This window comes from Gopherus flavomarginatus, chromosome 2, assembly GCF_025201925.1.
Source record: "Gopherus flavomarginatus isolate rGopFla2 chromosome 2, rGopFla2.mat.asm, whole genome shotgun sequence".
NCBI lineage: Eukaryota > Metazoa > Chordata > Testudines > Testudinidae > Gopherus > Gopherus flavomarginatus.
In genome coordinates, this window is record NC_066618.1 from 243,387,990 (window position 1) to 243,411,949 (window position 23,960).

General features: G+C 45.0%; 1 protein-coding gene across 1 annotated transcript in view; it reads left to right on the plus strand.

Moving 5' to 3' along the window:
• Positions 1-23,960, plus strand: part of LY96 (lymphocyte antigen 96) — a 91,013-nt gene that overhangs the window by 32,398 nt on the left and 34,655 nt on the right. The gene's annotated exons all lie outside the window — the stretch shown is intronic.

The window sequence follows — 23,960 nt, forward strand, 5'->3', positions numbered from 1 at the left end:
CTGGTGGAGGCCAGCCAGTTGCATGCTGGATCCGCACCTTTTGCTGCCAGACATGCCTGATGCCCTTCTGGTTGCCCCGGGAAGAGCCATGTGGGTGGCTGGGTAGGACTTTGTTTGTGTGTGCCAGTGTGAGTGAAGGTCACAGGAAGATGCCCAGAGCTCTCTGCAAAGCCCACCAGCTTGTGACCGGAGATGTCGCTAATGCAAGTCCTGTAACCACAACTAGTACGGCCAAAGAGAGGGCCATGACTGAGGCAGTCTCACTCTGCATGGCTTGACCAGTGAGGGGCCTGCCTGGGTCTAGGATTGTGTGACCCTATCCTTTATCATCCTCGAAGTGTCCTTTCCTGTGACCCTCTTTCCTCCCCTGTCTCTGTCCCCGCCTGAAGGCAGTTCATAAGCCACTGACTGGTCCAATCATCTCATCTGAAGCACCAGAGTAAGCAGTGCTGTTCTCTCTGAGGCTAGCCAACACTCTTTGCTGAAGGGTGCTGTAGGAGAGTTGTGGACGTCCTAAATAAGCTATCCCTGTGTAAGTGACCCAAGTGAAAATAATCCGGATACTGGGCGCCGGAGGGTCCAAGGTGATCCGCGTCTTGCAGGGAACTATCATACTGAGGGCTGGAGGTCCAAGGTGGTATCTGCCTCGCCAGGAACTGGGAAAAACTGTCATAAGCTGTTATAACCCCACCTGGGCAGACTTAAACCAATTCCTAAGAGAAGTCTCACCCAGGGAAGCATTTAATTGTATTTATAAGGTAGTCCAGTGGCCCGTGGATGACCCAGGCACACGATAGACCAAAATAGAGGAAATTAGAGATAGACTGCTAAATGCAGTCCTCACAGTCTGTCCAAAGAAAGCAGACTGGACCAAAATTAGCACCTGTAAACAAAATAAAGGAAAAAGTCCTGCTAATTATATGCAATGCCTCAAGCAACTTTTCAAAAGACATTCCAGTATAGACAACGCCGAGCAAGATGCCAGACACCCGGTGGTAGCTGCTTTTGTTCAGGGACTCAATCCATGATTGGGGGACCAATTAAAAATTGGCATTGTAGAATGAGAAGAAAAAAAATCTAGATAAAATTTTAGCAGCTGCCCAACATTATCACTGCCAACTAAAACGAAAATAAGACGCCACAAAAGCTAAGTTAATGGCCTTCCAGGTCCAAAACATACAGAAACCTCGCAACAATCACCCATTGTGGGGGAAAGGGCAGAGGCCAAATTGTAATTCCTTCTTCTGCCCACCTTCCCAAAAACAAAGTAATAGCATGCGTCACTATTGCAAGCAAAAGGGCCACTGAAAAAATAATTGTCCCTACCAGCCTAACCAATCCACTAATCCTATCTTGCCACCGTCAACCCCTTCCCCAGCCCCTTTGCTCTATCAAAGCCATTAGGATAGCCAGGAGACTGGTTACGTCATTGCTTGCTTATTCCGTTGGACTGAAATATGTAACCTGTGTAATTAATGGCACCCCTACCTCCTGCCTGCTAGATACCGGCGCTTTGCAGTCTACTCTCTGCACCAGCGACTTCCCCTCCCTCCCTTAACATCTGAGATAGTGAATGCAGTAGGGGTGGCCAATACTCCTATTCCCAAACCTGTTTCTTCACTGCTGTCTGTTTCTATCAGTCCTCTGTCTAACTGTCATGCTTTCCTCCTCAGTCCTTGCTCTCCGGCTAACCTTTTGGGAAAAAACTTGCTCTGTAAATTGAATTGTACCATCTATTGTACCCCAGGAGGCACATATTTAGATTTGCCTGGTCCTAGTCATGATAAGGTCCTGGCAGTCTTACAGGTGGATGCTAAAAAGGAGGAAACCTACCCCAGCCCTTCCTTGTTGCAACAAAAATTGCTGGCTAAGGTCCCTCCCTCCTTGTGGGCTAATCATGCCAACCAAGCTGGGTATATTGGGTCTGCCCAACCCAGCAAAACCCCTTCCTAGAGTGCAGCAGTACCCATTCTCAAAACAGGCTGAGGAAGAAATTCAACCAGTAATCACCTTCTTAATCGAGCAAGGAGTCATTATTCCTACCATCAGTGTATGTAACTCCCCCATTTTACCCGTAAAAAAGTCTGGCAAACAAGCTTGGTGTTTTGTCCAAAATCTCCGTGCTGTTAATGCTGCTGTTCTCCCTATCTTCCCCGTTGTCCCTAATCCTGCTACTATCCTTCCCTGCATTCCCCCTTCCATAGTTTATTTTATGGTTATTAACCTCTGTTCGCTTTTCTTCTCAATCACTATTCATAAAAATAGCCAGTATCTGTTTGCCTTTACTTACCATATACATACAGTATACATATGCCTTTACTTTCCCATATGCTTACTATATACTTGGACCCCAGGGCTACACCAAATCGCCAACCTTGTTCTCCAAGATCCTCAAAAAGGATCTGGACAACATTAAATTCCCCATGGGGTCCACCCTGGTCCAGTATGTAAATAACCTGCTCCTGGCATCATCTTCCCTAAAAGCCTCCAAAACTAATTCCCTTGTACTCTTGCAAGCTCTAGCTCAGAAGGGCCACAAAGCCTCCAAATCTAAACTACAGCTCTCTTTGCCAAGGGTCCATTGTTTGGAATATAATATTTCAGCTGAAAAAAGGCACTTGTCCTCTTCGCAAGTACAAGACATTCTCCAGGTCCCTAAACCAACTACTAAAAAGCAAATGCGCGGCTTTTTAGGCATGGCCGGGTATTGCCAACAATGAATCCTCGGGTATGCAGCCCTTGTCAAATCTCTGCAAAAACTAACTCTTAACAAGGACCAAAAGCCCCTTCTATGGTTCCCAAAAACCAAAAAAGCCTTTACTCAAATTAAAAAAGCCCTCACCAAATCCCCTGCCTTCGGCCTACCAAACTATCAAAAGCCCTTTACTTTCTACTGCCATGAAAAGGAGGGAATAGCCTTAGGGGTCCTTACTCAGACTCACGGCAATGCGCAACAACCCATTGCATATTATAGCTCGCCCTTGTACCTTGCGGCAGCTGGACTCCCTCCTTGTCTCCACATGGAAGCTGCAGCCACTGCTCTTGTCAAAACTTCTGCTACTCTCGTTCTGAAATCCACTCTGTGTGTTGCTGTCCCACATGCTGTAACTGTCCTACTTCTAAAAAGTAAAACCCAGCATCTCTCTAACTCCAGACTAACTAAATATAAAATACTGTTTTTAAATGTTTCAAATGTAACTCTTACTCGCTGCCTTGTTCTTAACCCCACTTCTTTACTCCCCACTGCTGCCAATAAAAAACCTCATAACTGTCTAGCCGTAACTACAAAACTCTCCATTCCTAAAATTAACGTAAAAAACACCCCGCTCCATAATTCTAATCTGCTGTTCTATGTAAACGGGTCTGTCATAAACAGATAGTTAATGGTTAATGTCTCTTTTACCTGTAAAGGGTTAACAAACAGGGAACCAAACACCTGACCAGGGGACCAATCAGGAGACAAGATACTTTCAAATCTCGGTGGAGGGAAGCCTTTGTTTGTGTTTTTTGGATTTGGCTTTGTTCTCTCTGGGATCTGAGAGTGACTGGACGTACTACAGGCTCTAATTTTCTATTCAAGTAGTAAGTGCAAGTAGAAAGGCGGTTTAGTCTTTTTAATTGGTTTTCTTTATTTGCAAATGTGTATCTGGCTGGTAGAGGTCTAATGTGTATTTGGCTGGAAGTATTTTAAATTGTATTTCTGCTGGAGGAGGCTTTTTCTCCAGTTTCTAGAAGCTGACAGACCCTGTAACATTCCATCTTGAATTTACAGTGATTTTCTTTACTCTTTTTTTCTTTTATTAAAAGTTTTGCTTTTAAGACCTGTCTGATTTTTTCCCCTTGTTGAGGCTCAAGGGAATTGAGTCTGTACTTAACAGAGAGGGAGAAGGGTGGAATCCCTTTGTTTTAGATTCATGGAGCTTGAATCTGTATATCTCTCCAGGAGATATACAGGGAGGGAGATGGGGAGGGAAATGGGAGAAGGGGAGGGAAATGGTGTATTCCCCTGTGTTGTAAGGCTCAAGGAATTTGGGTCTTGGGGTCCCCAGGGAAGGTTTTGGGGGGACCAGAGTGTATCAGGCACTGGAATTCCTGATTGGTGGCAGCTTATCAGATCTAAGCAGGTAATTAAGCTTAGAGGAATTCATGCTAGTACCCCAACTTTTCGACTCTAAGGTTCAGATTGGGGAAAGATACTATGACAGGGTCCTATCTTAAAAATCCTGTAGGCCTGCTTGTGGCCAGCTATACTGTTAGTTCCCAACACGAGCCCGTGGAAGCCCACTCCCTCCCGAAAGCACACTCAGCCCAAGTTGTGGAACTTGTTGCCCTTACCCGTGCCTGTTCCTTGGCCAAAAACAAATCTGTTACCATCTATACAGACTCCCAATATGCCGTCAGGGTGTTCCTTAACTATGGGCAACTATAAAAACAGAGAGGATTTCTCATGTCAGGGGGGAGGGGGAGGCAAACATTTGTAATGGGCCTTATGTTAATGCTCTTCTCTCTGCTCTTCAGCTTCCCTCTGCCATTGCTGTTGTAAAATGTATTGCTCATCAAAAGCCTTACAATAATGTTACAAGAGGAAATGCTTTGGCAGATGCTACTGCCAGGCAGGGGGCCCTTTCCGGGTCTCTGGCTCCATTTGGCTCTATTTTCTTTATTTCACAGTCTCCCTCCATGCCCAATTTCCACCCAAATTTAGCTCTTATGCAAAATTTAACCTCAAAGCATAAAATGGCACATGTGAGCAAAGGGGGGATGATAGCATCAATGCTGCAACATTGGTATGCCCCAAATTTTTCCATAATGGCATAGCAGTACTGTAACTCTTGCCCTATCTGCCTAGCCCACAACAGTGGCAGACCAGTACGAACTAAACCAGCTGCGCACCCCACCCTGTGGGGACCCTTTGTAAATATCCAGATTGATTTTATCAATATGCCGAAATGTTGTTCTTATGAATATGTCCTTGTCTGTGTTTGTATGTACTCCAGATGGATAGAGGTCTACACTTGTGCCAAGGCCGATTCCCTCACGATGGCGAAAAGATTGTTAAAAAACGTTATCCCCCTGTTTGGTCTACCCGTCTCTATCAACAGTGACTGAGGCACTAATTTCACAGGCCAAATCATACAGCAGATTTGCAAGGCCCTCCACATCTGCATTGTGCTCACCACCCCCAAAGTGCAGGGGTGGTCGAGTGGAAAAATGGGAAATTAAGGAACAAAATCTCTAAGATCTGTGCTGAAACCAGCCTAAAATGGCCTAATGCCCTACCCCTTGCCCTCATGTATATGAGGAGCACACCCACACACAAACATGGCCTATCCCCACACAAAATCTTTATGGCGAGACCTATAAGAACGCCAGTATCCCCTCCCCTGATCCCTTACAAATTGAATTTGCAGCTAAATAATAACAGTGTTATGGCATATTGCAAGGCACTAATGTGGTGCATTAGGTCTATTCACTCACAGGTACAAAGTGCCCTGCCTGAATCAGCTGACATGCTGTGCCACCCACTGCAGCCTGGAGATTGGGTCTACATTAAAGTACACCAAAAAAAAAGCTTCCCTAAAGCCTCGCTTGTAAGGCCCCTACCAGGTCCTGTTAATCACTCACATAGCAGTCAAATGCAAGGGATTTGTCAGCTGAATCCATGCCTCCCACTGCAAACAGACAATGCTGTCTTTAAACCCAGACGCTAAAAAATTCCATTTGGCAGACACTGCTCTAGAAAGTGACCAGTGTAATAGTAACAGTAACCTCTCTCTAAGCCCCCAAAAGGAACCTAAATATAACCTCAGGAAACAAAATTAGACCTCAGCACCCTGATCCATCGGTCAGTGGCAATCAGAGCCACCTTAATCTCCTACATGCTGCCTTTACAGCCAGCTGAAGCTTCGGCCCACTGGCAAAGGGAAACAGGAGACACAAGGCCAGAATACTGCCTTTAATAGCCCAGTGGAGAGCCTAGTGCCCACTGGCACCTAATTGCCATGGCCAACCGCACAGCCAAAATAAAAGAAACAGGTATGGTGCAAAAATGGCTCATGCCCTCAATTTGGTTCATGTGTGTAGCTATACTCTTGCTGTTATTGTTAAACCTTCATAATACCTTTATGTTCTTTTGGATGCCCAAAACCATCAGCAATTCTACAATAAAATCCACCATCAAAGGATAAAATCCCTTAAGGTCACTGGACTAGAATCTGGGTAATGTGCTAGTAAGCTCTCCCCGGTATAATGCTAAACCATGACCGTTACAAAAAAAACAACCAACCAGCCAAACAAAAAAAAACCCCATCCACTCACACTGCTAAAACCCCCAGAGTCCAGAAATTCCTAACAACAAAGAACATTAAAAATTCGCCCTGGTGAAGAAAACGAAGTATTGTATATTGGCAGAGAGGGAATTGTCGGATCTATTCTTGGGAATTTGGTACTAATTGGGTTTTGGGGTTTATTCCTCAGGCTGCAACTTGTGTTTTTGGGCAAGTACCATGGGAATGTACTGCCCTCCCTAATGGGCTTCCAGAGGATAAATATCAAAAACATCTTGCTGCCAAAAACATTTCCTCCGCCATTCCCTCCTCCTATGCCATCACCCCTAAAATTTACCCGAATACAGATAATACGGTATAATTTACTAAAATCCATTGGCCCAAACCTTCAGATCTTAGTAATTTACTAAAATTTTGTTCAGAAAAATTATTTTTCAAAGTCCAAAATAGTGTATGTAAACAATTAAATGAAAAACAAATGGGTTGGTGTAAATAAAAATATCACTACAAATAAGCCCCAGAAATCAGAAATTAAAATGAAGGGGATCTATAAAGGGGTAAATAAAATGGCTGTTCCTAAAATGGCCCTTATTGTTATTTGGTCACGCAATTAGTAAATAATCAAATGTATACCCAAAGGGTTTGTTCTGACATGGAAAATTTTATCTGTATTAAAATAAATCCAGTAACTAATAACTGAACCTGCACTATATTGCAATATACCCCTTCCTATGCTATTAATGTCAATGCCTCTCAAAAGTGCATAAAAGTGTATAGCCAACAGATGTGGTATAGTACTTCACCAAAAAGGGATGTGTTAGAATATCGATGAACCCTAATTAATACTACTCTAAAAACTACAAAATTCACACTGCCCTTATCCAGCTTCCAAGTCACCTCTGCATACCCTAATTGCTCAAAAGGGTTGCCCTTAGGTTAGCACAGCAAAGGGCCTGGGTTTCCTCTTAAAAAAAAAAAAAAAAAGGTGGCCAAACACTTATGGAATGGTGCCAACAGCGCAGCTGCCATTTAAAATATATAAGGGCCAACAACACAAAAAAAATTAGGACAATTAAAAAAGGTCACAGGTCTTATCACTGAAGCACAGTTATCTCAGGTGCAGGCTGAAGTTGGGGAATTACGTGTTATTTCTGCCCTTAGTTCAATAACCCAAAAACTGCTGACAACATTGTTGCTAAACATCACTAAGGCTGAAAAGCATTGCAGTGGAATCTGGCATGTTCAGAAATTCAGGATTTCATGAATAACCAGCTAATGGCTATACAAGTAATCCCACGCATCAGACTTGGCTCACTGCCCTTACAAATACTTCAGGAGTATCAGCTAATGTATGGTCCTGAAAACATACTTGAACATTTTCTGGGTAAAAGTGCAAACATTCGCAATGCTCCTTCCAAGCATATGGACTCATTAAAGAGGTGTGAGCTCCCTTATACTGAATCCTGCCAAGTCTGTGGGAAGGATGCATGCAGAATTGGGTAATTCACCAAGACATTTGGAAAATTAAAATACCTGGTTTGCTAACTGATTTATAGTTGGTGCTCCTAAAATAACACCCAACATTTGCATAGGGATAGGGAGCCAATAAACACTCTAGCCATTAAAATCCCCACAGCTCCAGTGTATACGCAAACTAAGGCCAGAGGAAGTTGACACTGTACATAACCATGTTTGCTGGGAGGGTAAGGGACAAGAAACTACCCTAGCGGGATACCTGCTTTTCCAAGCAAATAATAGCTGTGTGTATGTTAAGGCCACCATTTTGCAAAATATTAATTTCAATCTCACCACAGCTTCTGGCAGTAATATTATTTATTGGCCTGTGAACAAAAATTTGCAAACAGCCCTTAAGTTTCAAATACTTTTTAATTGAACTGCCTTAGTACCTAATCGGTTCCAAAATTTGCTTTCACTCCTACCAGAAATCCACAAAATTTCTAAATTACAAAAAAAAAAAAAAATTCATATGCTTCAAAATACATATCAAATTAAAAAACATGCTTTTCATACAGTCTATGAAGTGTTTACTTTATGTACTACATATGATGTATTGTGTTTTGTAACTGAGGCTGTACAACAACCTCATCATATTATTACAATGGGGATGTTAATGTTTTTATTATTATTGTTTAGCCTAGGATTATGTTGTTGTTGTTGTAAAAGGTGTAATAATAATAGCACTTTCCATGTTCATACTAACCATGCATTGTCATTGCCTTCAACTAAAACCCCAAAGACTGAGCCATTGGGTTTAAAATCAAAAATACAAACTTTAATAAATATGAAAGTTTAGGCTAAGATGGTGCCAAAAAGGCACCAAAGGGGGCACTGTAAAGGAAAAATGAGTAGGCCTAACCTTTGGTTAAGACAACTGCGTATGTGGTCAGGAGGGAAAAGGGGAGAAAGGAAAATTACTAACAAGACACAATTGCAACAGCTAATCTTGCTCAATGTAACTGCAATAACTAGTGTTAGGAAAGCCGTTAACCGCAAAAGAACAACCTGTAAATAACGGGAAAAGCTTGTTTTTGCTGTATTCCTAATAAGGGAACATATTAATAAGGAAATATGTGTAACTCAATGTGGTTTTGATCTATATAAGCTTGTGTGTTCCCTTTCTCGGGAGAGCAGATAAACTGACTGGCTCTCCCTGCATTCTTGTAATAAAGGAGCCTCAGGCTGTTCTGATCCAAACACAATGCGTGGTAATTTTTCCACAGCACTGGCCAACATTTAGAATGGGTTCACCATCCAGTCAGGTTGTTCAGCAAGGAGAGATGACACCTATAATTCTCTTTGATTAGTGACAGAAGCCCTGATTCAGCAATGTACCACAGAAGTCAATGGGAATGCAAGCTTAAAGCAAGGTATGTTTTAAGTACTTGCTGAATTGGGGCCAGACTGGCTAATGGGGAGAGCAGTGGAAATCCTGCAAAGAAGATTATAACTGAGTAGAGAAGAAGTTATAGAAGATCTAGATTACGTTGCCCTTATCTCATACACAACAGGCAAAACATGCAAGATAATATTAGTGATAGGTATGGAAATGAAAAGCCACTTGCTCCTAAAGATAAGCATGAAACTATAAAAGGTGCTGAAGATGAGCTACTCTGAACATGAGTTATTATAAATCTTGGAGCCAGGAGAGGAAACAATTATTCAGTGAAAAGAAAGTGAATAGCCTCCACCGCCTTGGAGCTATTGTTTCTATCTCTGGCAGGGCTGCTCAGGATAACAAAGAAAGCACTACTAATTATTAAGATGAAAAATTGCAGAGAATAATATGTAGCAATCTAGTGTGCATACAGCGAGAAAGCTTAAGATAACTTAAAACTGTTCTTGTTTTTCAAAGATCTAAAAGCTGAAAGAGGAATAAATAAATTGTACAATGGCTGTTTAAAAATGAAATTTTAGCATGCAAAGCAATTCCTGTGTTGGAATTTGGAATAAAGCCACTGCTCAGACTGATGCATAAAACACATGACCATAAAGCAGCACAGATTTTTTTTTTACCGTGAAAGAACTGTAAATATGTCCTCCAGTGTTATGTCTGTGGGATATTATTTTTAAAAGCAACATTGAGTACCATTCCCTTTTACAGACTCTATTACAGTAAAACCTCATATTCTCAAACACCTCAGGAATGGAGATTGTTCATAACTCTGAACAAAACATTATGGTTGTTCTTTTAAAAGTTTACAACTGAACCTTAATACAGCTTTGAAACTTTACTATGCAGAAGAAAAATGCTGTTTTTAACAATCTTAATTCAAATGAAACAAGCACAGAAACAGTTTCCTTATCTTTTCATATCTTATATTAAAAAAACTTTCCCTTTATATTTTTAGTAGTTGACGTTTAACACAGTACTATACTGTATTTGCTTTTTTTCTTTTCTTTTTTTTCCTGCTGATGCTGCCTGATTGTGTACTTCTGGTTCCAAATGAGATGTGTGGTTGATTACGTACTTCCGGTTCCAAATGAGATGTGTGGTTGATCAGTCAGTTCTTAACTCTGGTGTTTGTAACTCTGAGGTTCTACTGTATTTTAAACATTTTCCTTGTTTCTACTGTTATCTTCAGTTACCACCTCACCTGCATACTCTTTCACACATTTTTAAAAATTTCTTTTCAATATTAGCCACAGACTAGTCTTTTAAATGTTTGTCTTTTTAGGTTTTATTTAATACGGTTAAAATAAATTTGTTATACATACAGCTTTTTATGGCAGCTATGTGCATTATATGTATAAACCTCTTCATCTGACAGATATCTATATAAAGGAAAACAAAACAAAGCAGAATAAGGAAAAAGGAATTATCCAATCAAAAACATTTTACATGGAAAACAATTAAGCTCAAATAACAGTATTTAATCATGTAGGGTAAATTTCACCCCTTGTGAAGAAGGCCCACATCCAGGCATTTCATTGTTCATGTGGACCTTTTACGCAGGGGTGAATTTCACCTTTAAAGATTAGAGCTAATTTGGTCCTCTCTTAGGTTTCATAAACATGCACAGGGGAGCACTAATTTGGAAAACAGTGGAACTAAGGTTATTCCTAATGGAGGATTGAGCATGCCTTGAGAGGTGCTAAGTACCCAGAATTCATAGTGATTGCATTCATAGTTCCAGTGTACTGAAAAATTCTAAGAGCATATGAAGTCATTTTATTTTAATATAAACTTTATAGGTCTTAGGTTTTCTCAGAATCAGCCCTTATGTCTTCTTTTACTGGACCATTGAAACAACTAACCCTTTTCTAATGTAGTTGTTTTTATAGTTATTGGACAAATTCAGTTGGTGACAGTGGGTACAAGTCCACTAATGTTATTTGGACCCATACTATCTTTATGGCTGAACTGTTCTTTCTAACTTGGCTTTTTTGCACAAGATATTTTGGATAAGATTTTTTTTTAATTTGGAAGAGGAGTAAAAATTAATCTAAACTTGCACTAATGGAAAAAATAAAGCTGTAATAAAAGTACAACAGTAATTGAGGGCTTAAACACCATATGTTTGAAATATGAATCTCAGACTTTTATCACTCGGTTATATAATCTTTAATTAGCAGCTATAGGACTTCAGTGGAATCTTTTTGCCACTGGAGGATCTCCATATTTCCCCATGAATGCAATAGAAATAGTCAGAATGTATAAAATAGCCAGACTAAAACACCAGTTAAAAAATGAACATAAGAGAGGGCTAGAAGGTTCAAGCAGTATGCTTTCTGTAACTATATTCTCAGTCTTGAAATGGTATCTACTTGCCCTCATCACACAGCTTCTCCATAGCTATCAACAGATTTCTTTTTGGCCTTGGCCTATAAAACAGCACAGAAGCCCATAACAGTGCCAGGAGCACAGTGTAGGCCTGCCAGCCCCCTGTTCTTCTCCCTTGGCTACCAAGTGTAGAACCTCCCCGTGCACATGACAGTGTTTAAGGCCGAGCCATACCCACCATACCCAACAACCCAAGGGGTTGAGCAGTAGATGAGCTAGCCCCTCTATCCCAGAACCATGGTTGGTTCAAGGACAGTAAGGAAATTTCACTCCTGACTTCCTGCTGCCAGGATTCCTCTCACTGGAGGAGGGGTCTATGGCTCCAGATCAGAGGGTCATACCCCACTAAGCGGGGATATGGGATTGGTTAAAGGCCACCTGATTGACTCTGGGCCAATCAGCTGGCAGAGGGGTGATACTGAGGGAAGAGTTGAGGCTTGGCAGGCTACACTGGGAGAACAGATGTTCCTGACATGTTAGTGGAGAGAGTATGCCTAAATGTAGGCTTAAGAGATTGGCCCAGGAAGTAGGCTGTGGGTATAGCCTAGGCAGAGCAATCCATGGGTTTGGATACTTGGCCATGCAGCAGAAGCTGGGATCTGTGATTCCAAGTTCACACCTCATCCAAGCATTAGTGAGCACAGCAATAGCCAGGAGTTGGGACAGGCCAGGGGGCCTTTGGACTCTCTTTTGAGTAATATAGTATTGTGACATAGCGAGATATGTCAGTATCAAATGTGAATTCCATTTTATATTAAGAGCTCAATTTTTTAATTGTGCATCTAAACTTGCCCAATGCAAGGTTACTGCATTGCATTCCAGGACAAAAGCTTAACATCTCATTTAAGGACCATCACAAAGAAGCCAGAACAGACCAAACTGGGGCTATCAACTCTGAATGACTGCCATTTGTGACAAGAAACAATGTTGTTACTGTTCACCCCTTCCCTCCAGCTTGGGCAAGCCTACCTGGTGCTGGGAGGTGGGGAGGCTGGAGCTCTCCAGTGGAACACATGGCTAAAGAGAAGAGGCCTTGGCTACACTTGGAGGTCTGCAGTGCTGGGAGTTACAGCTGTCTTCATACAGCTGTGTAGGGAAAGCCCTGGAGTGTGGCCACACTGACAGCTACCAGCGCTGCAGTGTGGCCACATTTGCAGCATTTGCAGCACTGTTGGGAGTGGTGCATTATGGGAAGCTATCCCACAGAGCACCTTGTCCCATTTTGGCACCATGGGTTGTGGGAAGGGGATGGAAGGGTGTGGGTCATTCTGCTTCCTATCCCAACGCCCCTTGATGCATCGCTTTACATCCCAGCAGTCCCTGTTTTTCTGTCCACGTTTGGCGCCATTGTGACTGTCCCAACGGTTTCTGTGCAGCTCGATTTCTGTGGGAAATGGAGCCCGAACTGCTGAGGAGTATGCTGATGAGTCTAGCCAGCACATCAAGTTTGGCAGTTGAGCTGTTCCTTAAGCTCCAAAGTGATGAGGAGTCTGATGATGATTGCGAGTCGCCTGACGCGTATGACACGACATTGCTTGTGGCTTTCACGGAAATGCTCAGCACCGTGGAACGCCACTTTTGGGCTCGGGAAACAAGCACTGACTGGTGGGATCACATCGTCATGGAAGTCTGGGATGATGAGCAGTGGCTGCAGAACTTTTGGATGAGAAAAACCACTTTCATGGGACTGTGTGCTGAGCTCGCCCCCACCCTGCGGCGCAAGGACACGAGATTGAGAGCTGCCCTGCCAGTGGAGAAGCGGGTGGCTATCGCAATCTGGAAGCTGGCAACTCCAGATAGCTACCGATTGGTTGGGAACCAGTTTGGAGTGGGAAAGTCGACCGTTGGAGTCGTTTTGATGCAAGTTTGCAGGGCCATTAATTGCATCCTGCTAAGAAGAACCGTGACTCTGGGGAACATGCAGGACATTGTGGATGGTTTTTCACAAATGAGTTTCCCTAACTGTGGAGGGGTGATAGATGGGACGCATATTCCTATTCTGGCACCACCACACCTACTATCCGAGTACGTTAATCGGAAGGGGTATTTCTCTATGGTTCTCCAGGCGCTTGTGGATCACCGTGGGTGTTTCATTGACATTAACATAGGCACGCCTGGAAAGGTGCATGATACACACATCTTTCGGAACACTGGCCTGTTCAGGATGCTGCAGGCAGGGACTTTTTTCCCAGACTGGAAGATCACAGTAGGGGACGTTGAAATGCCCATTGTGATCCTTGGAGATCCCGCTTACCTGTTAATGCCTTGGCTCATGAAACCGTGTACAGGGAAGCTTGACAGGAGCAAGGACCGGTTCAACTACAGGCTGAGCTGGTGCCGAATGACTGTGGAGTGTGCTTTTGGCTGTTTAAAAGGGCACTGGCGATCTCTGTTTGGGAAGCTAGACTTGGGGGAAAGCAGCATCCCTGCGGTTATATCCGCGTGCTGTACCCTCCATAATCTTTGTGAAGGGAGGGGTGAAACATTCAGTCAGGCATGGACCTCTGAGGTTCAACGCCTGGAGGCTGAATTTGCACAGCCAGAGAGCAGGGCTACTAGAGAGGCCCAGCACAGGGCTTCAAGGATCAGGGATGCCTTGAGGGAGGAATTTGAGGCTGAAAACCAACAGTAATGTTTGGTGCCTTGCACGGAAGTGAAGTGTAGTGGTTACAATGTTAGTAGGAATCTATTTTTCCTATGCTGATTTGCAGTGCCTGTTTCTTTCCTGGGCTAAGGTATCTTTAACTTTCTGCAATAATAAAGACTGTTTTCAAAGCCAAGAATTCATTTATTGAAAAGAAAATAACTTTCTTGACAGACACACAACATTTTGAGAACCTAAAAGGGCAGGAGGGTGCGGTGGGAAACTGTACAGTCACAGGTTTGAATATGTCCTGTCTGGAGTGCTGTGCAATGACTGCTGCACTTCAGGATGCCTATACTGCATGGTGATGGGTCTTGAGTGCAGAGGGTAAGGGTCGTAGTTCTCAGGGCTGGTTGGTGAACGTACAGGTGTTGGAGGCAGCTGGTGGAGGTAAGAACCTGGATGCTGGGGACGGGGGTTTGAAGCTGACATTAGGGCACAAGGGAAAAAGCTTTGGGATGGGCGAGGGGCCATGCGGTAGTGCTCTGCCTGCATGGCTACGAGCTCCTGGATAGAGTCCGCTTGGCGCGCCAGGATGCTTATGAGCTGCTTTGTGCTTTTCTTCCTGGCCACTGTGTTTCTCTTGTGGATCCTGCTTTCCCTTTCCCTCTAGTCCTGCAGTTTTTTATTCTCTCTGGCAGAGTGATCTATAACTGTTTGCAGCAGGTCGTCTTTGCTTTTTCGAGGCTTTTTCCGCAGGTTTTGGAGTCTTTGAGCTGCTGTTAACACGGGCAGCTGAGAACTCAAAGTCGCTTGTGGAAAGGAAAAAAAGGCAACAGTTAACAGAGGCAGCATTGTTTATATCTCAGAGTTATTCCCACACAGTGAAGGAGTTTACAGTCTTCACTTTAGCATAATTTTCCCATACCAAACAGAGCACACATAACCCACAGTAGCCCCGAAATGGTGAGTAAGGGGGACTGATTGCTTCAGGGCTGTGCTGGGATTTCTGTTTGTTGGGGAAAGCAAACAGCTGCAGGGGGCACCTACACCGAACACTCTCCCAACATTTTCCACAGGAGTTAATCCTGGAAGATATCTCGCTGCTGCGGGTCACCTGGGAAGCAAGGGAGGGTCTTCTACAGCAATGCAGATTCCGCCTTGGCCCCTATGCAGCTTGCCTGTGTGCAGCAATGGTCCCCCCCACCCCTCACGGCACAGTGGCGCGGACACGTTAGCCTGACTGGGACAAGAACCACAGTGGCTCTCCCTATAAACTTGCACAAGCGCATTGCCCACGCTCTGGCAAAAACTTTTGAAGAGATTACCGAGGCCGATTACCGCGACGTGATAGACCACATCAATGGGCTATTCCACATCTAGGCATGCATGCATGCATGCAGCCCTAACCCTCCCTCCTCTCCCGAAACATTTCCATCCTAAAAATAAAAGCTGCTTACCGGGAACCCGCTCCTCTGCTTGTCCTTCACCAAGTACCGGCTGCTGCGACTGGCTACCTTCCTCCTGGCTTGAGAAGAGCTCCTGGCTGCATGCCTCCTGGGACTCCGGGGAGTCCCCCCTCACCCCAGTACCCTCACTCTCAGTTTCCTCCTCCCCCTCCTCTTCCTCTGCCTCCATCTCCTCCTCCCCTGCTCTGAAGTGTCCATAGTGGTCCTCGGTTTAGCGGTGGGGTCACCTCCAAGTATTGCATCCAGCTCTTTGTAAAAACGGCAGGTCGTGGGGGCAGCGCCAGAGCAGCGGTTTACCTCATGGGCTTTGCAATAGGCACTCGGCAGCTCCTTCACTTTAATCCTGCACTGCACTGCGTCCCGGTCATGGCCCCTTTCCAGCATGGCCCTTGAGATCTGCCCATAGGTATCGTAATTCCTACGGCTGGAGCGCAGCTGTGACTGCACAGCTTCCTCCCCCCAAACACTGATGAGGTCCAGCAACTCACCATTGCTCCATGCTGGGGCTCGTTTGGCGCTTGGAGGCATGGTCACCTGGAAAGATTCACTGATTGCACTCCACACCTGGCTGAGCAAACAGGAAGGGGATTTTTAAAATTCCCGGGGCATTTAAAGGGTGGGTCACCTGAGGCCAGGGCTGTAGAGTGTGAACTGATGAGCAGAGTGGCTGAGCAGGCATTCTGGAATACCTCCGAATACCTCTGGAGGCCAATAACAGCACTTTTGGTGGCCACACTGGCGGAGCAGTGCTGCATCACCAGTGCTGCAGTCTTTATTCCCCAGGCAGAGGTGGAGTACATGCAGCAGCTGTAGCCAGGGAGATACAGCGCTGTATGTGCCTTGCAAGTGTGGACGATGAGTAAGTTGGAGCGCTGTAAAGCCACCACCAGCGCTGCAACTCTCCAGTGTAGCCAAGGCCAGAGACTATACTTAAGAAGGGATGCTTCTCTGAATGGAGGCGTGAAAAGCAAATGTCACCATATGGAAACAGGATGTGCAGAAAAGAAGAGGATATGAGAAACTCTACATGGCTCAAAACACAGACAAACACAGAAGGGGTATTCAGAAACTCAGATTAAGGGAGGGTGCACCTCAGGACTTCTATTATTTCTCAAAGATTTGTAACTTTTTATGAGTAAAGGGATTGTGCTTAAGAAATTCCTTTGTTAAACCTGTGTTTCTTGCTTTCCTGACATGTTGTCTCTGAAGGGATTTAACTAGAAGCCCAGAGCCCCTACAGCACAGGTGCGGTTCTAGGGGAGAGTGTATAAGTGACATGGGGGAATGTGTGCTCTTGAGGTCTGAGGAACTGGTTTCATGGTCTAGTGTGGCTGGACTACAGAGTCCCATGTCCAAGGAAGGGCATCAGACAAGTGGTCTGAGCTTGGGTGTGTACTCTAGAAACAGTGACTGGACTACTCAGACTCACTTTGCTTGGCAACACATGGGACCTGATGGTTGACACCACTTATGACAGTGCTGACTGTACAGAGTGGGACAGGGCCCCATTGTATATCTAAGCATGAACACTCATGTTGTACTCTTGCTCGGGTGGTATGTGTGGCTCCCAGAAGGGGTTCCTAAATGGTCCCTCTTACTAACTGAAACTTTGTCTCTGCATAGATGAAGTATTAGGCATTATATCTGAATATAGCATTTATATTCTGGAGTTATTTCCAGCCTCTCCAAAGGCTGTGGAAGGAAAACAAGAATTTTAGCTAACACCTCCCAGGGAGGCTTCCCCAGCTCTCCTCCGCTGAGCACGCCAGCGCCTCTCTAATTCTCCTCCCCTCCCAGGCTTGTGGCGCCGATTGGAGGAGACTTAGTGCAGGCACTGTGTGCTCAGCGAGGAGGCAGAGTGGAGGTGATCTGGAGCGGGGAGAGGTTCCCCTGTGTGCCCCCCCATTACTGCTAGTGGCCCTTCCTGCACCCCACTACCCCAGCGCACCTCCACTCCACCTCCTCGCCTGAATGGGCTTTTAGGTGCCCTCAACCACTAGGCGCCCTAGGTGACAGCCTAGTTTGCCTAGTGGTTGCACCGGCCCTGTCTGGGCTGGGGCAGAGTGTTGGGGTTGGGGAGAGGACTCCAGCTGCGGGAGCAGGCTCTGGGATTGGGCCAGGGATGAGGGTTTTAGGGTGCAGGAGGGGGCTCCGGGCTAAGGCTGAGGGGTTGAGAGTAAGGGAGGGGGTGCAGGGTCTGGTTGGGGATGTGGGCTCTAGGATGGGGCCAGGGATGAGGGGTTTGGGGCAAAGGAAGGGGCTCTGGGCTGGGGCAGGGAGTTGGGGTGCAGGGGGGTGAGGCCTCAGGTTAGGGTGTGGGCTCTGGGGTGGGGCCAGGATGAGGGGTTTGGGATGCAGCAGGGGGCTGGGTCAAGGATTTGGGGGGTTGCAGGCTCTGGAAGGGAGTTTGGGTGTGGGAGGGGACTCCGGGCTCGGGCAGGGGGTTGGAGTGCAGGAGGGAGTGTGTGGTCCTGGCAGTGCTTACCACACCTCCCAGAAGTGGACACCAGATCCCTGCATCCCCTAGACACATGGGTGGCCAGGGAGGATCCGTGTGCTGCCCTTGTGCCTGTAGGCACCACCCCCGCAGCTCCCATTGGTCATGGTTCCTAGCCAATAGGAGTTGTGGAGCTGGCCCTCGGGGTGGGAGCAGCGCACGTAGCCTCCCTGGACACCCATGCGTCTAGGGGCTGCAGGGATCCTGGTGGCCACTTCCAGGAGCCCTGCAGAGCTAGGGCAGGCAGGGAGCCTGCCTTAGCCCCGGGCTCCGCTGCACCGCTGACCAGACTTTTAAAGGCCCGGTCAGCGGTGCCAACTGGAGCTGCCAGGGTCTCTTTTCGACTGGTCATTTTCTGGTTGAAAACTGGATGCTTGGCAACCCTAGGGTGGAGAAGAGACCCTGCAGGATGCAGCCTAGGAACCATCCCAGGGAGTAAGCAGCAAGGCTGGGGACTGAACAGACCTTGGCTGTGTGTTGTAGGATCCCTGGGCTGGAACTCAGAGTAGAGGACAGTCTTGGGTTTCCCTATCAGCCATCGAGGGAGTGGCCAGGGGGCAGTGACAGGGAAGACGGCCTGAGGTTGCTGGTGAGAAGGGACTTTGTGTAAGGGGACTGTTGACTCAATATTGAAACTTAATGGGGTTTTTGGTTGGCCCTCTCCCAGTTCCAAAAGAAAGGGAAAAGATGAGAAATCAAGCCACTTAGACTGACAGTCCCCAGGACCAATGGGGAGAGGCCAATGCTGTGGCTGGAGCAGTTTGGCACCGGCTGCAGTGAGCAGAGAGGGAGAGCAAGGGGACCCTATGCAGTGGGCCCAGTGCAGAGAGATGCCCCCAGCCAAGATGCCTTGTAGGCCAGACTTGGAGGGGGCTCGTAACCCCAACGGGGCAGGGGTGACACTGGGAAGAAGGGTCCTGCCACCTACAGCCTGAGGGCGTCTGGCTACTGCCAGAGCAAGTGTCTGACCCACAGCATCCCTGCAGCACAGCCAGGGCCTGGGCAGGAGGTCTGGAGCATGAGGTACAGACTGAACTTCCCTTACATTCCAGAGACAGCTGTTTGTGGTTCCCCCATGGCCGCAGAGTGGGGTTACATGTTTTCCTTTAACCTTCCCCATTTTTTTCTTATTTTTTAAATTGGTTGCTGTTTGATAAATTGTATTTGCTTTGAACTGTATGTAATGATCAGTGGGTCAGGGAAGTGTCCAGTGGAGATAAAATACCCTGGAGTGGGGACACCCTAGTCCCTGTTCTAAATGACCATGACAAGACTGGGGGGTGGTGTTGAACCCTCAGGAATCCTGGGCCCAACCTTGCTGGGGTTACAAGGACTGCAGCACAGGAGAGTGGAAGGGGAGCCCTCGATGTCAGGCAGGTCTCTGGGTAAAAGGAAGGGGGAGTGAGGACTCGGATCCTTTCACTAGCCAATTCCACCGGGGTAGTATATAAGCCAGAAATGTTCCCTACAATGTCGGGGCCATTCCCCTGCTTACCTCGTATACACCCCTTGAAGGGGAAACCATGTGGTGACCTGGCCAGTGGATGAGTCACAAAGAGTAGGCTGCAGTTCCTGGAACAAGAGAGGAGCTGCAGAAAGGGAAAGAGATGGAGTGTGACCACCAGAAGAGGCATGAGCCTGGCAGAGTTAATCCCCTGAACTGTCAGGAGGCGGTGCTGTCCTGCGGTGAGTAGAGTTCCCTGTGACACTACCACATAGGATTTAGATTTATGGCAGACATTTTACTAGCTCTATCAAACACTATATAGCAATGTTAATGCCTCAAAGTGAAACATTTAAAGGAACAAGTGAAGTAGATGTTTTCAAAAGGTAGTTAACTGAAATGACATTTGGCTAGTGCCTTTGGGGTAACAGCCCAAGCACCCTATGGTATATTTATTAACTAACAGTGGCTACAATCTCAGTTTTACATCTTGCACAGCTCCTCCCTAACACCATTCTGGTATATGGATTCAGTTCTGACTTGGAAAGCAGAGGTGCTGCTAATATTCGGCTTTCAGGTAAGGATAAATTCATTCACTAGGGGTCCTATTTTTCCTCTCATGCTGCTTTCCCACTAGTATAAACTCACTGATTTAGGTGGACTTACTTATGATTTATGTAGGTTCAAATGAGGGGACACAGTCAGGCCCATTGAGACCCACAAAAAATAAGGTATCTTCTGTCTAGTGTTGACTGAATTTAAATGTCTTCAAATTTACTTTTGGAATTGCAAGATACAAAACGTAACATCACATGATGAGTATCTCATGGAAGCATTTTAAAAAAAGGTTAAGGGGCCCAATTTTATCCCCAGCTAAATACATAGAACGTCCGTTGCTAGAAAAGGGCATTGTGCAGTTGTAGATAAGGGAGGAACTGAGTCCTGAGTGAAACCAAAGAACAAACACAAACTACTTTTTTTTTTATCGCTCCCTTTAATATAGGTTTCACTAACAGAGCCATCTTATCAGCCACATAAGAATTGCTGTAAATTTGGACATTCCTTGATTCTCCCCACCCCCACATCCCCATCAGGTACACTTCATTAGTGTGGAGGTGGCAGTTTTGATTGGATTTGATGATAATTCCTTTTATGATAGTCTTTCTCCAGCTATAATTCCAAGATTCCATCCTATTCAGAATGCAGTTGCTAGATTTAGAACTCTTTGTAATGCAGGCCCTCCAGGGGTAGGATTGGGGGTGAGGGAGGAAGTGAGAGGGTGGTACTCTTTCAGGCTATGCACACAACCCAAGTGCCACTTAGTTGTGACACCTAAATAGTCTGTCATTCACAATAGATTGCACTGATCGTCATATTATGGTTTTCACTTTTGTCTTGCAGCAATGAAGTATATCAACAATGAAATAATTGGTCATTAGGCTTCAAAATTATCATCCTTTTGAGATGCACGAGAGTAGTTCACACTTCTTAGAATTATTGTTTTTACTCAGGTTTCCCATCATCACGGTATTAGTTTACTCACTTATTTTTTTTTAAACCATATCAGTTAGACTTGTTACAAAGTGAAATCCTGGACTCTGCAATAAAAGGTGGCACACATAGGAAAATGTACTAGTTTGAAGAATCAACTTGAACCTATCCACCTAGACCCCTCAGTATGAGGCTAGGCTGTTGAGCAGCAAAAGTGATATTCCCAAACTGGTCAACTTTCAGAAAGAAAATACATTAAACAACTTTCAGAAACTTGCAAACAAGCCTCTTTTCTCTATTATTTGTAGAGCTAGTTGGAACAGAGTTTAATTAGAAAATGCCAGTGAAAACTGATTTTCAGTGAAAGCATGGAAAGCAATTCCACTGAATTGTGGAAACCTTCCTGGTGGGCTGCTGAGGACCCCAGAGCTCTGAGGCTCTGTGGCTTGAGGGCAGTCCTGCCACGTGGACTGCGCAGGGCCCTGGGACCTCAGGCTTCTCACGGGCCAGCTGGCTCACCAGCTACCAGAACTATTAAGAGGTGAGCCCCTGTGGCAGTGGCAAGAATCATATATCAATTTCACTCAGGATCCTGGAACTTTTGAAAACAACATGGGTCAGTGTTCCTATTTTTCTCGTTTCAGGAATCTCTAATTTGTGGAAAATTTTGAGCCCAAACCAAATTTCAAAATGTTGGGGTTTCCTATATACTAGAAATTCTGAGTCTTGACAGCTCTAATGGTTTGTATTGCAGTAGCATTATAGACTCCAATCATAGGCCAGGGCCCCATTGTGCTAGCCCTGTACAAACAAACTCACACACACACACACAGAAAAAGATTGCCCCTGCCCTAAGGAGCTTCCAGTCTAAATTAGAGCTTGTCTGTACCAACAGCGCATGGCAAGATGGGTGTAAATCTACCTTGCACTAGTCTGCCACAAAGTCACTGTCCATGTCGACCCTGCTACTGCACACTATAAGTTCCCCATTGTGCTCGATTACAGGAATGGGTAAATGAGGTTCTGTGGCCTGCAGCTTGCAAGTGGTCAGACTAGATAATCATGATGGTCCCTTCTGGCCTTAAAGTCTGAGCCTGAGACCCACTCCAATTTCAAAGAGGAGTAGATCAGAGTGCTTAAGGGAGCTTTCAACATGTGCAGCAGGGGCCACATGGACAGTGAGTGTGAGGCAGGCTAGTGCAGGGGTCGGCAACCTTTCAGAAGTGGTATGCTGAGTCTTCATTTATTCACTCTAATTTAAGGTTTTGTGTGCCAGGAATACATTTTAATGTTTTTAGAAGGTCTCTTTTTATAAGTCTATTATATATAACTAAGCTATTGTTGTATGTCAAGTAAATAAGATTTTCAAAATGTTTAGGAAGCTTCAGTTAAAATTAAATTAATATGCAGAGCTCCCCGGACCGGTGGCCAGGACTGGGACAGTGTGAGTGCCCCTGAAAATCAGCTGGCGTGCCGCCTTCGGCACACGTGCCATAGGTTGATACCCCTAGTGTATGGTAGGTTTGCTCCGCAGCATGCCGTACATTAAGTGTTTGTACAGACAAGCCCTAAGATATTTGTCACAGCAGAGTGCTCTGCTTTATCTACTCCATGAGCTAATCTTGCATTATTCTTCTATACTGATGTTCTGCTCTTATTTCTCAGGCTTTTCTGATCACTTTGATGTGATGAAGCAGTACAAAAGTAGGACAGAGAAGAAAAAAGCAGATTGGCATATTTTTGCTTTTAGATGGAGAGTCACTCTAGTTATTAAAGAACACTACTAAATTTAGACAGAAGATCAATCTTCACACGCATGGCTTAAGTTCCCTGTAAATCATTGGGGATTTAGGAATTTCCTGAAAAAAAAATACAGATAATTACTAGCTTCTCAGATAGCTAAGAGATAACCAACATTCAGAAATACCAATTTTGCACTCTCATTTGAAAGGGAATGGGTCTGCTCTTTCTGTTTTGTTGCTATAACTGTAGCTGTTAGCCAATTTGCCTCAAACCTGGATCTTGTGTCTGGAATCTGGAAGAACAGGGTATTGAGGGAAGGTAGAGGTGCTTAGAATGTTGCCCATATGTGTATATTTTGGATTTCAAATGGGAAGGCACTTAATTCTAGTTTTAATTTTGCTTTAGGAAACTTATTCTTCAAAAGTACTATTCTAATCCCAAATCTCTTATCTCTTTCACAGGTCATATGCTGCTGTATGCTTTTTCACTCACTTCTTCCTTCCTTCTCTTCCTGAATGCTGTCCTTATCTAGGAAATTCCCCCTTGTAAAGCCAGGCTACAATGCTTTCAGCATGCCATGCATATCTTACACACTGTCCCAAGAGTCAGCTGCAGAATCGCCATTTGTCTGTTGTATAATCAATGAAAACAGATTTTCAGCCCTCCAAATATGAATAATATCAGTTCTTGAGCTGTGGTTGGCTTGATTAGCCTGTTCTGCATGTGCCCAGAGAAAACTGAGGGGATGGAACTTCAAAAATATGGCTAAATAGTTTGTTGCTCTTATTAAACCAAATAAACCAGTTCTGAATCCACTCATTGATTTCAGAGGAAAGTTCTCTGCCACTGTTAAGCAAAGGCCAAATGCTACAATTCTCTGATGTTTAACAAGAATGTTCAGAAGACTGGAAGAATCAAGGCATTCTGAGACCTAGCAGTTCTGGGTCTTTGATGAAAATGTCCATGAAGTAGTTGATAACATTTCATACAACTTCCTCTATTCTTTCCTACTTTCTTTACCGTTCTACTTTTTATAGCATGATGAGCGGCAGTCAGTGGCTTTGAGGATTAGGAAATTCTGGGAGCAGGCAGCAGAAACTTCCCTTCACTTGCTGCTGATGAGAAAATTTGCGATTCATTATA